The sequence below is a fragment of the Armigeres subalbatus genome, chromosome 2 (assembly GCF_024139115.2).
Source record: "Armigeres subalbatus isolate Guangzhou_Male chromosome 2, GZ_Asu_2, whole genome shotgun sequence".
NCBI lineage: Eukaryota > Metazoa > Arthropoda > Insecta > Diptera > Culicidae > Armigeres > Armigeres subalbatus.
The window spans coordinates 10854046-10873783 of record NC_085140.1 but is presented as its reverse complement, the minus strand read 5'-3'; the positions used below and the strand labels follow the sequence as shown (position 1 = coordinate 10873783).

Genomic DNA, 19738 nt, shown 5'->3' with positions numbered 1-19738 from the left:
CTATTACGCAATTTATTCTTTCTGATTCCTGGTTTATTACATACATAGCCATATATAGACCAGAATCAGAAAATAAATTGACTGATACTCTTTTTCAAATGTTGTCATTAAAAACGTCAGCATTTTCTAATTTGTCTATAAACATTATCGTCGCGGCTCATCAGGTTCGAGTTGATTATGCTCTTTCATATTCTAATTGGCCACATCTGATGACAGAATATTAGTTCAGCTTATCTCCTATTTTCGACTCTTTTCGATGTCACTTGCAATGCATCTCCCAATCGTTGCAATTATCCAAGAAACGCAAAACGTTCATCCCCAAATTAGGTTTCAGCCATTCGAGGAAATTTGATACCCTACTAAATTACATTCCACCGCATTGTACACACAGCCCAGGTACCGGCATTTTCCTTATGCACAGCATTTCGTTTTTAGATCGCTATGCGAATCACGAATCGGATACAAACATTCCTCGGTGGATGGGTTGCATTAAAAGTGGGTGGTGGCGCGGCCGACGACGACGTCGTCGCATGTCGAATTCGAGTAATTAGAGCGCCATGCACGTATCTGTTCCGTCCAACGCAGTGTGAATTCTTTCTATCTTTTACGGTGCGGTACTTCGGTGTGCGGTTGTTGCATAATCAACGTCTCAATGCACCCCAAATCAAATCTCTCGGACGATGATTGGGCACCATTGTTGCAATGCTGATGTTTCCGATCGTTAAGTATCTACGCCCCATCGCTTGCAGCAAATCGTTTCACTTTTCTCGGTAACAACACTCTTTGTTTCAATGTTTCGACGATTACTTTTGGTCGGTTGGTGAAAATCTGTCGAGTTTGATGAGTGTCGAATGGCGTTGGCTCATGATCTTATTTCTGGTTTTATGGTGCGAGAGAGGGCGGTGGGGTGGATGGTCCACATCAGGTTCAGGGAAAGCCGTGCTTACATCGTATTAGTCATCGATCTTCAACTCGCGCAAACCAGATACATATATAGCTATTTTCGTTTGGATTCACTGTAGCTAAGTACTGAGGATGGGTTTGTTTATAAGTAAATTATTATTCTTCTTGATGAAAAACAAATTTTGGCTAACTAGAAGATAAGTATGGATTTGTAGTTTGTAGAGTACAGGCTCCTGAAACTTGTAATCATCTTTTGTGGATAGGAAAGAAACTCCATAACATCCGAGTCAAAACGCCTTTTGGGTCCATACTTACTTGATGGGTTACAGCTCTTCGAAAAACCTACGCCGAATGGAGTATCCTTCTCCACTGGACTCGATCCTGGGCCAATCGCTTCCAGTCACCCTGAACATTAAGCGCCTTCAGGTCCTCTTCAACTGCAAAAAGCCATCGTGTGCGGCCTTCCACGAAGCCTGCGCCTCTTCGGTTCTCTACTAAATATTATCTTCCCTTGATTCTTCCGGCATACGAACAACGTGACCAGCCCCGTAATCTGCCGTGTTGTATAACAATAATATCCAGCCCTTTATACACCTGGTACAATTCGTTCTCTTGTTTACCGCCGAGTATTGTCCGCAGCACCTTACGCTCAAACACTCCGAGAGCTCTCGATCAGCCTCCACGTTAAAGCATGTTTCGGCCGTATAAAGCCACCGGAAGAATCAGAGTAGTATACAGCGTGAGTTTTGTTTTTCATTGCAGGCTACGGGAGGTGACGAAGTCCGTATAGCCCATTTGCAGCTGAAATGCTTTTCACCTCGCGGGAAACATCGTTATCGCACGTCACTAATGATAATTTTTCACCATCCCATTTCGCTACCACTAATGAACCCACGTTGATTGCCAGCGACCATGTACTTCGTTTTGCTGGTATTGATCGTAGTCCAATCCTCTTCTCCCTCTTAAAAGGACAAAAGCCTCTTCCACGCACGCGATCAATCCCGATAATATCGATATCGTCCGCAAATCCAGGAGATATGCGATCTTGTGATAATGTACCGCTTCTGCACCAGCTCTCCTAATCGCTCCTCAGGCGCTATATTGAACAGTAGATTCGAGAGTCTCACCCTGCTTTAATCCATCTAAAGATATGACGTCGATATTTCATCCACAACCCTTACACTTGATTTCAATCCGTCCAACGTTATACGATAAGCCGTATCAGTTTCGCTGAAAACCAGATTCAAGCAATTTGCCATAATTCATTCTTTCACTTAATCGTACTCCGCCTTGAAATCAATAAACAGATGATATGCCTGCAAGTTGTACTCCCGGAATTTATCAAGGATTTGTCTCACGAAAACCTGCTTCGTATTCGCCGACGAAGGACTCTTCAAGCGGTCTCAATCTGAAGACAGAATACGGGACATGATTTTGTATGCCGAATTAAGGAGGGTTATTCTTCGGTAATTGGCGCACTACAGTAAGTGCCCTTTCATAAAGAGAATAAATGAGGCCGTCAACCAGCTAGCATTTTCGTCTTCCATATTTTTGACATAATATGGTGAACTTCATAAACTGCTCACTGTCATGTTTGAGATTCGAGAGGCTGTCCTTCCCCCAGCCTTATCGTTTTCAGGTCTTTAACAGATTTTTACCTCATTTAGTGTAGGCGCTCACAGCTTGTCCATCGTCGCTAATATTTATTCTGCCCACCGATGCACCGTCACTTCCACTATTCACAAAGTCTCGAAGTGTTGCTTCCCCTGGCAGCCACTTCGGTTTTAAATGTCAATTCCTTGTTGGTCGTTGCACTGACGGAGATGGCGCTGTCTTTCTCCGCACGCCATTGACAGACTCATGAACCTCCGCATCATATGCTCCATTTTTCCTGGCCTCGCAATCACTGTTCTTCATATTCTTTCTTCTTCCTGCAGCGGGTTCGTTTTCTGCTCTTGCTTCCTTGTACCGATCGCTATTCGATCGGTACCGACACCAACATCCGGCTTCTGGCAACGTTCTTCTCTCGTCTGTCACTCTCTGACACTCCACATCGAACCAACCCGTCCTGGGTCGCCTCTGCAGTGCCTACCACTTCTTGTCTGTGCTCTCACCGCTCCATGGATCGACTCCATAGATCTTTGATGTTGTCGCTAACGTTGATTGCACTTATCCGTTCGTCGAGGCTTCTGGCGGTACTCAGCCGATACTCCTTCCGCCGACAATCGCTGGATATTGAACGCATCGTTCGCTGTGATCTTTCGTTCGATACAGTTGACAATCGTCGAATTTTACTGACAACGAGTTAGTGATCAGAATGTTTCGGACCTCTGAATGTCACATCGATAACATCCGAGAAATGGCGCCCATCCACCAGAACATGGTCTATCTGTTTGCGTTTCACCATTGGGTGTCTCAGGTTTGCTTTCGGATGTTCTTTCGTGCAAATGGTGCTACTGTGCCATCCCTCTGGCAGCAGCAAATTTACTAGCCGTAGGCCGTTGTCATTGTAGCGGGTAGAGGCTATCCCTAGATTATGCGACGGAAAAGTCCTCTACTGACCTCAGCGTTGAGCTCTCGATAGAATTTTCACGTCATGCTTTGGGCACTCTCTCATCAAGACACTCATAAAACTTTTCACGTCGTCGGATTTATCGTTTGTCGGTACGTAAACAGTTAGGTTGTAATTGAAGAATTTGCCCGTTTGGATGAGATGATTAAATTGGGTTCCATTTATTTTTATTTCAAAATTTTGTGAGCTCAATTTCGAGAAAATTCAACATATTTTACAACATAAATTTTTAAAAAGTGTGTATAAGGATTTTTGTGGATAAAAATTGAAAATTGTTCGTTTCAAACACGCAAGATCTACTCATAATCATGTATTGAGCTAACAATTCCCGAATCAGACGTAAGACGGCATTGGCCGTCCAGAAACCACGTGGTTGTATAGGGAAGAGGGAGGGTTTTGGAAAATGACCACAATAAGCCACATGGGGGAGGGTGTTGCACTCGAACCACGTGGTTTTACACGAAAACTTTGGTGAATAACAATAGCGGTGTAAAAATACAAATCGTCAATGATTTAATCATTAAACGCAAAGCGCATCTTAGGGCCGATGCCCACGATGCGTCTTTTCAACTCAGTGTTAAAAAATTTAGCATTAAGCATCGAGAAAACTCGGTAACGCAGCGTCGGTCGCAACGCCGATGCATATCTGAGATATTTGGCCAACTTAGCTTTAGATCATATTTCCATAAAAATAAACGAAAAACAGGTTACGTTTCAGTCTCAATTTCACAAAAAAATTGGGAAAGAAAATGAAAAATATTTTTAAAAAATCCGCCGCAGATGGTTTTGGCATCACGCCGCGACACTTTTGCATCAGCGGACTACAGCTACAATTTTGAAAACTGTTCATGTGTTACAATAATTCAAGAAAAATCTTAAAAATTTCTTGTGGATATTCGAAAATCCAGTAAAAATTTCCTGTAAAACTATGACCTTACTTCATATAATCCTGATAAAGTGCTAGCATTCAGATATTTTTGAACAATTCTCTCTGGAAAATTTTGCTTAAATTTTGCACAAAATTGGTCATGAAAAAAAAAAAACAAAACGTCTGGTGTAAATGCCGAAAAATTCCATGTGAATTCTGTCTGAAAATTCAAAACAGTCTCGTGGGAAATACATATAATTTTCGGTGGAAAACATGTTCTTATTTTCATATTTTTTATTAATGAATTTCTTCGAGTTCTTGAATCTTCACCAGAAATTCTTTTCATTTCCAAAATAAGTTTTTCGAACATTTTAGGGGTGCCTAAAATGTTCAGTCACCAGTTAAAGAAGTCTGCCTTCGGGCAGGGCAGGATTGCCAATCCGGAGATGACGAGTTCGATTCTCGTTCCTGTCTAGGATGTTTTCGGGTGTCAAACAGTTGACACCCTAGTTATAATGTATCCATCGTACTTGCTACACAAGATATATAATCGTACAATGGCTGGCATTTAAAACTTTCAATTTATAACTGAGGAAATGCTAATAGAATAAACTAAGTTGAAAAGCAGACCAACTTCCAGTTGGAATATGGAGCCACAGAAGAAGAAGAAGACTTCTAAATATTTCAAGAAAAATCTTCTGAATTTTCATGAAATTAAATAAATCACATGAAACACTTTGATATTACCGTTGATTTTTGTTTTGATTTTGTTTTTCAAATTTCAATTTTGAAATGAAATTTTTACGCTCTTGTGAACTCTATCACATTTTTAAATTTTCCAAATTTTTTCATTCGAGGCATTATTTAGAATTTCCACGGAAGAGTCTATGGATTATCTTCAAAAATCTTTGGATTTTCAAAGAATAAATCTTTAGAATTCTCAAGGTTCATGTTTTCTTGTTACCATAAATTTCTTAAACTAAAGAAATTCATTCTTCTTCGGAAAGTCTTTTGATTTCTTTATAGTTCAGCTAAACAATGCTTTAAATCTTTACCATGCAAAGAACACAAGAAATGATTTAAAATTTTGAATTTCACATCAGAAAATTTTAAAATTGATTAATTTTCTAAGGAATTCCTATTGAATTGCTCTAAATACAACACTTCTAAAGGTACAATTTTTCGTTATTTCTACTTGTAAAAACATCGGAATATTTTCGGAAATTCATTATTGGTGTTTTAGATGAACTTTTTCGATTTTCTCTGAATTAGGTTTCCATCGGAAATATTTTGGTATATTCAAATAATTTCTTTTGGAAATTAAAAAACTGCTAGAAATTTCTAGATTTCTATTTAAAACGAAAAAATTTCCATTGGAAATTTAGAAGAATTTCCTTGAAGATTCATTAAAGTTAGGATTTTGAAAAATTAGAGATTATGTAAAAAAGTAAGCTGGATTTTTTTCTAATTTATGAAATTCTTCGAATTTGATGTTTATTAGCATTTTCATCGTAAATATGCATTTCGGATCCTTCACGGATTCTTCTAGTTCTTAAAATTTCTACCGAACCTTTTTAGGAACTCTTCCACAGAATTTCGAAAAAAGTCTTGAAATACTGAAGATTTTTCGTGGAGACTCGAAGCATTTCTTCTAAATATTCTGAAGGGTTTCCTTGCAACTCAGAATAATTATTCTTGAAAATTAGGAAGATCTTGGAATTTAAAATTAATCCAAGCAATAAATGAAAATTATTTAGGATTAAGAAGCCTGTTCTTATGATATTGAATAATTAGACTAATTAATCGAAAATTTAATGATGCACTTTAGAACATTTAGGTGCATTATTAAATTACAAAATCATCAAAATTCAGTAGTGCGTATGAAAAGGTTATGACATAGAGTTGCATTTAAAAATCAACATGAAATTCTAAATAAAATGCTTTTAAATTCATAAAAGTTAGAACTAAGAAGAGTCTGCGATATGAAAAACCCAAATTTATCCCCCAGTGGTAATTATGCCTTTCTCGATTCAATTGAATTCGAATTATATGTTAATGCAACAAATTGCCTACATTTGAGCGGTTAATAGCTTTGATGGATATATCTTCGCTTTAAAAATAACTCAACTATGAGAGTAATGGATTTGCTACTAAATTGATTAATGATTTAAAATGTGCATGTACACAAGTATTTGATAAAAGAAAAAGAAATATTATTCAAACCGCATGAGATATTGTAAACAAAAACAATAGTGTCCAACTAGGAAAGTTTCGCCGTCGAATGAAACTAGTTGCACTCGAATCAGTCAAGTCCTTCTATATGAAACGTGTTTAACAATAAAAATTCTGAGCTACACACACACACACACACGATCAGACATGTGCTCAGTTTTTCGAGCTGAGTGAGTTGGTATATAACACTATGGGTCTCCGAGCCTTCTATCAAAATTTGGCTTTTGGGTGAAATTGCACTTCTGGTACAACTTTGTTGTACGAGAAAAACAAAAATATCAGTGTTCAGAAAAAACACTCCAATTCCTAAAACAATCTAGGGTAATAATGAATATAACGATTGAAATTGAATTCCAAAACAAATCTCCTTTTCAGAAGGATGGGTCATATATCATTTTAATTCAAATCACAAAGAGAGCTAGACCACCATTTTCTTCAGATAAATTGTTCATCTAGATATTGGTTTTACAGAAAAAAAATATGGGAGCTCAAATTTGCAACCCTGAAACTCAGTTATCCGAAACCTTGGGAAGATTTCGATTCTAAGACATGCAAATGATATGAAAATTTTGAATCATTCTGAACACTCAGTAAGATGGGTCATCCTGAACGTTAAGCCAGTGATTGCTCTCAAGTTCAGCCCGACTTCTCAGGTGATCAATCTGACATTTGTAATTCCTCATCATCATATGTACCCAATCCGATGAAATAAGCATATGATCCTAATTTCCATTAACATGAGATCTAAGAGACAAGGTACCCAATATCTTGAGTCAACATCAAGCTGCACAATGACTATGACTTTTTTGTAGGGGCTAGAAGCACTGGGTTCACGGACTTAAATGATTAAGTAGTTCAAACATTACGACTCCCAGGACGTTTTTAAAACCTAAAAGTTTTGTATAACCTATGTCAGTCAATTACAAAACACTGACGACGACCTTACTGTTGAGGTCGAAATACGTACTTGTCAAGGTACAATCAAATGGTGGAATTAAATGGGAAGGTACAAACTCGTCTTGCAATAAAGACATTCCATTAAAAAGCTCAACTTTTTTTTAACTAAAACGTCTGTAGTAGCTTGTACAAATAACAATTGTCATATCAACCCAATGGACCTAATGATGTATATCATACATCATTCATAATTTGGTTAATTGGATAAATCGAATGATCCGAACTCCAAAATGATAATTGATCTATATACATTCATTCTTCTATGAGTCGCTTATGAAAGGTCCATTGATGAAGCATATTAGAATATGGAATAGAAGTTCCTTGGGAAATTATTCGAAAGACATCAGAGTGACAAGAAAATATGTTTAGTATGGCATCATTTGATTCCACGAGTCAATATCAAAATAAAATTTCAATGAAGAATTAGAAATTTTGAGATGAGCCAGATAGATTATTTATTAGAGAAAATAAAAAATTTTCATAATAGAATTGGAAATTGCCAATAAAGAAATCAGGTATGAGTATTAAATAAATATAGAATTACTGCAAATAATGCATAATTTCCATAAACAGTTGAAAATTTTCAAAAACAATAATTAATTAGCACTTGTAAAAGCAAAATTGCATATGTATTTAAAAAATCACCAATAAAGAAATTAAAAAATATAGGGATATTTAGGAAAATTTCTAAACCATTATAAATTTTTCTCGAAATTTTATAACATATTCATGAGTCCGCATTATTTTGTATCCTCTTGATGCATCGAAGGTATGAGTTCTAGATAACCTAATATCTGATACACATTACAACATGATAACATCATAAAATCTTCGAAATAATGAAATTTATAATTTCCATGCTGGGTTTAGTTTGATTTTGAATCAGTTGAAATTGTTCATCTTCTAAATTGATCGGATTAACCATATGTTTTAGTTACATAGGTTTTTTTAATTTTGTACTTGAAAAAAACCACGTGGTCAAAGGAGATGGGGTCTGCCAAATGACCACGATAGACCACATGGGGAGGGGATTGAAAATCTCAAAAATATGACCACGCGTTTCTGGATGGCCCTACATACGGCCAAAATCTGTTGCCTATATTTTCAAGGTGAACCAAACTTTTGGCCGGAGCGTACCTTATTTAGTTCAAGTCCTTCGTTTTTTATTTCAAACACGAACTATACACAAGAGTATTGAAAACCTCATGCTCATGTCTATTATTTTGTATTTCATCCTAAATCAATGAGACCCCAAATATTTCGAAAAATTCATGTGCTCTTCACAAATTAACAAATCTCCTACTTCTGCAATGGCTCTAGATTCCAACGGGAAATTGGCCTGCTGTTCAACTTCGTAGTCTATCAGAATTTTCTCAGTTATTAATTGAAAGCTTTCATATGCCCGCCATTTGATGAGTATGAACGAGAATAGTTTCCCACCGACCGGACCGTGAATCGAACTGGCATCTCCGGATTCGGATCTTAAGCCTTGGCTCCGAGCTGATTTAAAACCCAAACAAATTTACATATCCATAATTTTCTAACGACGTATGATAACAATTATGAGGATTAAAATCCTTTGCAGAAAGTTGGCAAAACTTTTCTAAACTGTTTAAAACTAAATCTTTTTCAATACTTTTTTCCTGGCATGCATCATTACATGACACGTAATAAACATGCTTCACAGCAAAGCTCAGTTCATTCAAATTCACTGGAAAACGATAAAATTATACATACCGGTATGCTACACGTACGTCGGTGTACATTGGTCGTTTTCCATAGTTGCTGATTGACGCAACTGCAGTTTTGTTTTGTTTTGCTTTTTTGTTACATGGTCGCTCTCGTTCCCATATGTTAAAGCGACGTATGTAACAGTGAGTTCAAAATAGAAATTTTACATACGTCGATTCGCAAAAGATCGAATTAAAGAATTTTAAGATCTGAAATCAGTAAAATCGATGCGTATTATATAAACCGCGTGTGATTGTCACGTTGTATTAAAAACCCGTTTTGTTTACTTTTTGTTACATACGTCGTTATGAAAAATTTTGCTTTGGCTATTTGCAGAAGACTCAAAACTGTATAACAATTGAATAACTGTAACTAGTCTAGTGTATCACTTTAACGCTTTCACTCTTCGGCTGTCAACGGCTCAGACCAATTGGCCCATCGACTATCGGTAACCTTTCGTAGATGCGCGGCTACTAAAGACCATGCTGATGGAGTTTAACCTGTTTAGTGTTTAATATTACATTATTAATGTTATTAATATTACCATTTATAATGGCCAAAATTGAAAAAAATCCAAAGGTCATATTTTTTGGAAACTCTTTGTTTTTAGCTATATGATATGTATTTTTAATTTGAATTTCATTTTGCATCGTATTCATACAAACCATACTTGCAAATAAACTCAACAACGAGATAAGACCATATCGTTCATCATCTCACGATCTTCTTCACCATTTGGTTGCACCATATTGAGATCACAGTAGTCGTCTGCGACATGGCATGATCTTTCTTTTCGCATTCCGAGCGCAGCGTCATATCCTGGAACACTTCGTTTCCGCTTGTTTATAGGCATTATTTCGTTCACGCTTTCTGCCATCATCGTCGCTGCACTCGTCAACGCGAGTTGTCTAAAATTCGACTTGTCTCATTATACCAGAACAAGTAACGAGGCATGTCGCATCAACTGATTGGTTTGCCCCAATACAACGCGATAAAGTGGTAAAGTTTGCATGTTTCGCTCTTCGCAGCACTGTGCATAGTTTTTGGTGTCTTTTACAACTGTGCAATGTCCATACATATCACAGCTTCGATCGAGCATGCAAAAAGTATATGTTCTTCATACTTAGGTTATGCTTGCTTATGCAAAAGTCGTTCGTGGGAAAATCTCCGACATTTTTCAAACGAATTATGGCATTGCTTGTTTCTCTTCATTCCTGTCTTGTCTCTTTGGTTTGATTCAAAAGCGTGACCTCTTTTGAATGGATTCTGACCTTATAATCCGTCATATGGGACTCATCGAACATTTGTTATTCAATCGAAAAGAAAAACACAATAATTACCACAGAAAATATTCGTCATCGTTGGATGCCAACCCAGGTAATTCTTCGTATACTTACCCATCATGTACGTTATTCCTCGTATTCGAATATCTCAACACATTTCGCGGGCCATAAGCTCAGAAAATCCAGTGAATAGAACAACCTCGACGGCTGGAGGCATTTGTCGGTATCAAAATTGTCGCGCGCTCAGTTTTGTCGTCGTAGTTCCATTTCCGCCGACTCTAGTTTTGGTGCTAATGAAACTGACATCCGACGTAAACTTTCGTTGCCATCGGTACGGTGTGTCCCGTGAACATTGCTGAGCTATGCAAATGCAATGTTCATCATCATACGATGTTCTCGCGCGTTTATTTTGCGGTGCGGAATCTGTTATATAAACAAATATTTGCGCGCTGCGCAAAACAAGACTAATCTGGCCGCCAGGTGCACGATATTTGAGGCCCAGGTGACGATGATGCATCATTTTGAGTGGGTCACTTTTGCGTTACTTGAAGGTAGAATGTAAACTCAGTGGCTGGTGCCTTTGCTTGCGGATATAGAAACTACTGCTACTGCTTGGTGTACAGAAATGTGTTTTTAATGTATTTGTTTTTTCAATCTCATAGTTTTAATGTGACATTGTTTTGATTACTTCACATATGCCGCGGCTTTGGGAGCACTTAATTTTTCACTGTGTTTGCCGATAAGTCCCAAATGTTTTGAGAATTTCTACACCCCAGAATAATTATAATACCATCGTTGTTTTTCATACAAAATGTTTTTTTTTTAAATGGTTGCAATACATAGTAATTAATGCAAAAACATACAAAATGATAGAAACAATGCGATCCATTCTCCTAGAAAGGTTTTTTTTAACTTTCTCATATCACTTTTTCAATACATTTTACCATGCACGAGAAGGCATCATCACCGCTAGGTGGATTATTCTAGGTTTTTTCATTAAGACATTGTAGTCAGATGGTCAGTACTAAAAAAAAAAAATAACGATCTTATTTAATTTATTTTCAATATATTAATTGAAAAATTTCTATTCCTCAATTAGCATTAAAAACTAACAGATAGTTGCAACTATATCACTAATCAAAATGCAGTTTTCAATATCTCACCCCAGAGAACACTGTGAATGTATATTTCCCACAGCTGGTGGCAATCAGTTATTTTGAAAATATAATTACATTTGCGATAGTCATCTGTGGTCGAACGCCTTTTCTTTCGAAAAGTTTATTTAAGAGTTGAAATAGACGCAAACTGTCGGCGCGTTGTCAATCCACAATGTTGTCCTATCTTTTCGTCAATATGCAAATGCAAACTTCTTAAAACAGCAACGTATAACTGTTGTTAATTCTTCCTTGGCTTTGCTCTCAGTTTGTTCCTTTTCCGACATCTAAACAGCTTCACTAATTACCATCCTTGAACAGAAGGATTAGCCTCTGCCTAATCTGAGCGACCTACCCTATCTAGTCTATGTTATTAGTCGGATCTGTTCTGAACCATCTTATTCCGGCGTAATCGAGCAAGGTAACACATAGAGGAACACAACACGACGAAGAACAAACAAAAAACGTTTTCCAATCCATCCTCCCTCGGTGCTACTCGTTGTTAGCCAAGCTCAAGGTCGATTGTTATCTGTCTCGCGTAGGAAGCACGAAATCTTTACCGAGCGGAGGCAGCAAAACAGCATATATCATGCCGAAGGTGAAAGGACACAATCACATGTGACAAGGGCACAGCCTTCGGTTGTTTTTATGGGCCTTTGGGCTTCTTGTTTCTGTATCTTTGGAGCGAATGTCCTAATTGAAAAAAAAGACGGCGAGCGTAATTGAAATAAAGATGGAGCTTTTAGGGTGTTTATTGATTTCGCTGGGTTTTAAGGCTGAGATTTGTATCGCAAACGTATCTCCGCGAAAGGTTAACGAATCATTGATTGAGAACTGAGGTTTACCATCGACTGACGTGTGCACGACCATGAAATTTGATGGTTTACCTTTCTCGCATTTTGATAAAATCGACTAAGAATATACCATTTTGAACACAGCAGTCAGTGATTCCTCTTCTCAATTTGGATTATTTATGAATCCAATATTTTATTAAACTAATTCAGTATTTCTGCGATTATTTAAAAACTATTAGGAAAGACGGCTTTGGCAGGTTTTGTTCTGTTATTGTCCGGGGGTTTTGTCGACCAAATTTTATGAAATTTTGCCACAATATTCTTTGATGTCAATCAATCAATATCTTTGCATGTTAGCCAAATTGAACATATTCAGTCATATAAAACCCCTGACAATAATAAACAAAACCTGCCATCATCTATATGAGTTTTTTTAATACTTGTCTATTTTATCTCTTCTGAAATGGGATTAGAAAACCGCCTTTTAAGACACAGGATATGAATTATTTGACTACCGGTACAAAATTGATTCGGAATTGGTAATTTTGATATTATGTTATCTTGGATTGTTCCATATTTATAAGACATTAAACTTTTCAGTATTCATTACTGTTTGGCATTCCATTTCTAGCTCACTTTCTCTTTTATTTCCGTTACAGGTAAGATGGATTTTCGTAAACATTAAACTTTATTGGCTCGAATTTGCCGGCAACGCGGTTTTACTACGACCGGACAAAAGATCGATACAGCGTAATCTGCCCTCGAATGGTAACGATTTTGAATTACAATCACCATCTTGCGCTGTTGGAATGTGGTGACCTGAATCGTTCTGGGTGGGATGCTTGCTGGTCGACCCATCTGGGGATGGAGCGAAATTCATCTCGGCATAGCTCAGCAAGTCTACACAAAAAAGGCTCACAAGAAAGGGTAGCATTTTTCCGCACTTTCGTTGCTTTCGTTTGCTCAGAGTGTACCGATCGTGGAGATGGTGTCTGAGGGCGGATTCAGATGAAAGCAAGTTGGTCACAATAACGGTCGTGATGAATAATTCAACGCGGTCGAATAAAATGCTATTCTCTAAAAATGAGGTGTGCTTTGCGGAATGACGGTGGTGCGTGGATGTAGCAAATTTTTTCTATTGCCCGAACCAAAGCCACCACGCAGGATATCGGGGAGTAATTTGTAACGTTGCCACTACGGCTAATCAACGTGACCAGCCAGCCGCAATATGGTGGCGAACCCATCTATAAACAATGTTTGTTTGCAGTTTGACACAAGTGTTTTCTCTGCTTACCCGACACAATGTGCAACATCAAAGATGGTTCGAGGCAAGGCGTTGCAAAGGGTTGGAAGTTCGATAGCTTCTAATTAATATCATAAATATCGAACGGGTGACAGGCGAATATCGAATCCATTTGATTTCGATAGCCACTGTGATTTGCATATGAATCCATAGGTATAAAAGAGCAATTTGTATTATTGCATCTCATTGTATCAATTTAGTATTCTAACAGATTTGTATTTCCCTTGCATAGATGAGTTGGGAGTGCCTGAGATGTGATGAGGTTGACGGTGGCCTTGTTAAAGTTATATAAAATGCTGCATTTAGCTGCTAGCAGGCCTCATCAATTTGATCGTGTGCCACTCAAAGGCTAGCCAATTCCTGGTGTTGGTGGACTCTAAACAGATCTGACACGACGGGCCTCGTTGATACAGAAGGTTGCAGACCCAATAAGCTGTCTGTAGAACCATTTGTTACAAAAACGACCTGAGCAACAAATAGAGATCACGGTGATTGATCATGGAACTGCAAGTCGCTAGATTTCGCAGGTTGCGACAGAGATAACATGAGTGTCATCCTCGAATCTTCGATGTCGTGGCGTTGCGGAAACTTGCTGAACAGGCCAGAAAGTGTGGAAAACGGGCATCGAAGAAGCTTCTTCTAGAAAGCAGTGGTATCACCAATGAGCTGGGAATCGGATTCCTACTGCTGGAAGATACACCAACATATAATTTGGCAGCCAATCAACGCAAGAGATGTAGCAAGATCAAGGCGGTTTCTGCAATTAAATTTGAATTTCTACCGCACTTTTCTAATTTTTCTCAGGAAATCTGTTTGTACTCTGCGCATACTTTTTTAAATTCTCATGAAAAATTTTCTGGAAACACGGTAAATTCTTCAAATTTCTGTTTTAAGAGACAGGCAGCTCCGGATGAATATTTATTTAATAAAGAATTAAAAATAATCTATTCGAATCTGTCAAAATTGGTATTCTTGCTCTTCAATCGTTTCGATCGCTGGTTTATCATCAATCACGAATATAATAACGCAAATTTCATTCCATATCCGTGAATTTCCTCTTAATTATGCATTTAGTTGAATAATCATGGCTTCCATTATATCCATCTATACAGAAACTATTAGCCAATGCCGTACTTCTGAAATGTGAGCACTATCTGCCATTTCGATTCCTTCGTTATTAGCCCTAATCCAGTAGCCATACTATTTATACCTTGTCGAATCAAATCGGATTGATAACAATTCTCCACCGAAACATTGTCTGATTCCTCGTTATGATCCAGTCTCACTTGTTATGCTGCATAATGGTTCGCTCCAGCGCATTGGAATGAAGAGCCATTGAAGATTAATTAGAAAAAGACATTATACCTGACGTACTTATGCCTAACTGAGTATATCCATTTTAGAAAAATGGTGACGGAAAGGCTGATGGCGACAATGGGACAAGTCTTATATTTACCAAATTTTCCGATCACCAATCCGAATAAGCCAGGGAAGGTTCGGTTTGTATGAGTTTGTATGTTAGTATGGTTAGTTAGTTAGTTAGTTAGTATGATTTGTATGCTGGTATAACCGTACGTAGAGTGAGTCTGAACTTGGTGCTGTTGACAGGTCCGGATTTGATGAGATCGTACCCGGAATGAAGCAAACAAGTAGAAGATGCTTTATTTAAAACAAGCATTTGTCTTGAATAAGGCAAAACACGAATAACTTCTTTTGAAGCACGTATTTGCTCTAAATAAGACGAATGAATTATTTACTTTCTTAGATTTTATTTCTGTTCATGGGAGTGGGGTGGGCTAATTTTAATCAGAAAAGACCGGAGCTTAACTGCCATTTGTTGCTACATCCAATTGAAATTCAATTTTTTTTGGATGCGCATGCAAAACAAGCGACAAAAGTGAACCAGCGACAAAGCCAGCTTCGGAGATAATAATGACAAAAATCCGAAAATTTTTGTCAGCAACAAAAATGAAGACAATTTTGTTGCTATTTTTTCATCCCGTTATTTTGCATTATCTCGACAGAAATTTCAAATTCCAGTTTTATGCTATCGTAGTTTCTATTTTTTTTGGAAGTATTCGAGAATCTAACTCTGATTACAAAAATAGCATCGTATTCTCGGAGAAAATGGAGCATCCATGGCAAATGATTCTTGTCATATTGTGTTCGGTTTCTGATAAAGGCTTGTTTGGAACTTTGAAAGTTTGTTTGTCAGTAACAAGCTTTGTTGATGATAAAGGGTGTATTGTTAGGCGTTGCTTGAATATTGATTCCCCGAGTTCGACGCTATTTCTTCTTCGCTTTTTTCGCCAATTAGCGTTTTAAATCTCGCCTAATTTAACGGAGACGGTTTAGAATTTGGAAATTTTCATTTTTGGAAGATCCATTAATTACGGAACGCAAAAATTGGGCTTTTTCAAATACCCCCTCCACCCTATGTCATTATTTTTATATGAATCATTTAAAACTTTTGTATTGATTTACACATTTCGGGCAACCCCTCTCCCCCTCTAAGCGTTACGTAAGACTGACTTAGGCTGAAGGTTTTGACATAAACTACGACTAACGGAAAGGCTTGGATACAGGGTGTGAAGGAAGCATACATAAATTGCGTAACGCTTAGAGGGGGAGAGTGTTTGCCCGAAATGTGTAAATCCATACAAAAGTTTTAAATGATTCATATAAACATAATGACATAGGGTGGAGGGGATGTTTGAAAATGGCCAATTTCTGCGTTCCTGTACTGAGACCGAAATCCGTACAGCACCGGAATCCGTCCACCTCATGAGATAACAATAAATTAAAGGAGGTTAAAGGTAATTAATGTAGTGAATAATTAATCTTATCCTGTTCTGATACTTGCCAGTAAGCTTTAGGGCATAGAATTGGAAAGAAAGCTTTGAAATTAAAACCACAAAATCAAAACAAATCTCCACCCACCAAACGCGGAGTTTGTGCCGCCATTTTGTTTTCGGGTATATAATGGCACAAAAAGTAACTGTGTTTTAATTGCACTGTAAATCATTACATAAGATAAGCGGAATACAAATCAGAAGGATCGCTTCTCAAAGGTGCATATCGTACTATTTACAGTGGTAGTTTAGTCAATCAGACTGTTTCAATTTAAATATTTAGTTAAGAAATAGCTGTACGGATTTTGATCCTTTGATTCAAAATCCGTCCACGGTGGACGGATTTGGAAGTCAGGAATAGTTGATTTAATTCATTGTTTTATCATGTTTTCGTAGTTTTTTAATGAGTAAATGTGAAACACTTCAAAGTAGAACCTTTATGCGCCTGTGTCATTGACAAACGTTTTATTTACATTCGATTCCTATTTTCTAATGACTTTTTCATATACTAAGGTGCTTAAGTGTACGGATTTCGATGCCCCACGGTAATTAATGGATCCTCTTAAATGACCCAAGCAGCACAAATTGTTTCACTACTTAACATTTCACTGTGTTGCAACTATTCGGAAAGAAACAATCTCTGTGTATGTGCCATCAAATATAACTCTCTTGCAATCTAAAAAGCGCAAGAGGTGGAGCCTACGGAAGCATCCTTCGATTGCAGTAAAATTGCAATAATGTTGCAAAATACTACAGCGGAATAAAAAAATTACTGGATTCGATTTATGGATCTTGTGATTAAAAGTCCTCCTCTACCACAGCACCATTCAACACTTCGAAAGGACTGCATGTTGACTCACCATGAAATCATACGATTATGAAGTTTTGTACTCGGGTTTTCTGTTACTTGATTGCACCATCACCGAAAAAAATTGTGAGTTGTCAAAACGTTGAACGATGCTAAATTAAACATGAAGACACACTCAACTTATCTGCAACTTAATTTGAACAAACAAATAAATTTTGAAAGACGCATTGAAGTTATATGGTAAAAAAATATGCAACTTGATGATTTTGTTTCGTGTTTGCAACATAAAGTGCAGTATTCTTTATTTATTTGTTTCCAAATGTCAAACACGTACTGCATTGCAATTTTAATGAAACATGGATCACAATTCGAACGTTTTTGACATCTTGATGCAACTTTTTCGTGCTTTGATGTTTTTCCAATGCCTTTAATGAAACTGAGTAGAAACAAGGTGTTTTTAGGAAGATGTTGCGTGTGCTACTTGGGGAAAATCTCCAAGTTCTAATCCGTCTCCGTCAAATTATGGTTGCATGAAGAAGATGAAATCGAAAGATGACATTCGAAAAAAAAATGCACGGGAAAGCACACGGACATTTTTTTAAAACTCCTCTCAAAAATTCTAGAAGCAATTTAATTAAAACGGTATGGAGTACCAGTACGGGGTTAGTCTATATGTCTAGCAAATACCAAAATCAAAACCGTAATCACGACAATATGCTCTCTGCTAAGATAATCACCTTACATTGTCCGATGTCTACCTTACGGTCGTGTCTTGTACATAACCATTCAGATTTTTGCCTTTCTCGTATACTAAGTATACGTAAAGGAAGGCTATATGTTCGCTCCTAAACCAAATTTTGTATAGGAGACTCGAAGACCCATAGTGTTATATACCAATCGACTCAGCTCGACGAATTGAAGTGATGTCTGTGTGTGTGTGCGTGTGTTTATGTGTGTATGTGTGTGTGTATGTGCACCAAAAGACAAAAAGTCTAGCTCACTTGTTTTGCACTTACCCTCAGCTGATTTACTCGCAACAAGTTGCATTCGACGGTATACTGCCCCATTGTTTCCTATTGAAAATTGGCGGATCGGACTATGGGCTTGGAAGTTATGGCCAAAATACTTTTCCTCATAAAAAGCGCGTAAAAAAGTCTAGCTCACTTTTAATGCACTTACCCTAAACGGATTCCCTCACAACAGGCTGCATTCGACGCAGTATCTTACTCCATTGTTTCCTATTGAAAAGTGGACGGATCGGACAATGGGTTTGGTAGTTATGGCCAAAATACTTTTCCTCATAAAAAAGCGCGTAAAAAAGTCTAGCTCACTTTTAATGCACTTACCCTGAACGGATTCCCTCACAACAGACTGCATTCGACGCAGTATACTGCCCCATTGTTTCCTATTGAAAATTGGACGGATCGGACAATAGGCTTGGTAGTTATGGCCAAAATACTATTTTTTACCGCACGAGAAAGGCATCATCACCGCTAGGTGGATTAATCTAGTTTTCTGTGGGGCTTACTCTTTGATTCGTGGAAATCAGAGGTCATAATCGACAAATAATCGGTTCAATCCCCAGAATATAGGCAATTAACTTTGATGGGACTATTGTAATTTATTTAAAAAAATAATCAGCCTCTTATAAATTCGCACGTCCTACGTCAAAACCTTCCGTTTTGAAAACATCGATACAAAGCAAATCAATCCCGGCTTTCGATGTCCATATTTTTATACCGAGCTTATTCCTCGGTCGAAGACGAGCAAAACAAGTACTGAACGACCAATATCGGACTAGTCATTCTGGACTTTTTCTCGGATCTTAACGGAGACGGGTTAGTTATCCGCGGGTTCGGAAATCTCCAAATTTTGCTTTCCGTCAAAGATTATCACCTAAGGGATCAATCATGAACCCGAATATGGGCGATTATATAGCGATTATTTAAAAAATATTCAGTGGTGACCTTGTCTATCTTGTAAAGATGTATTCCAAGTCAAAAACTGATATATAATGTAAAGCTTTTAAAAATGCGATTCAACCGAATCCAATTTTTTGAAAGACTTCCACTTCAGTATACCTTTCCAAACCTAAGGAAATAATTATTACCACCACTGTCGTTTCGTTGCTTTGGTTTGCTTTCTGAATTCCTGATAGTTAGTTGTACAAAGAGCCAAACTGCCACAAGGCAAGCTATTTCGGTTTGTCAAGAGTAAGCCTCTATATAGGCAGTTGAATCCAGTCAGTTACAATTGATGCTTAAAGTTTAAAACTCCCAAA

At 37.5% G+C, this 19738-nt stretch overlaps 1 protein-coding gene across 4 annotated transcripts in view; it reads left to right on the top strand.

Annotated features, from left to right (window-relative positions):
• Positions 1-19738, top strand: part of LOC134217697 (protein ECT2) — a 205612-nt gene that overhangs the window by 52513 nt on the left and 133361 nt on the right. The window lies entirely within an intron of this gene.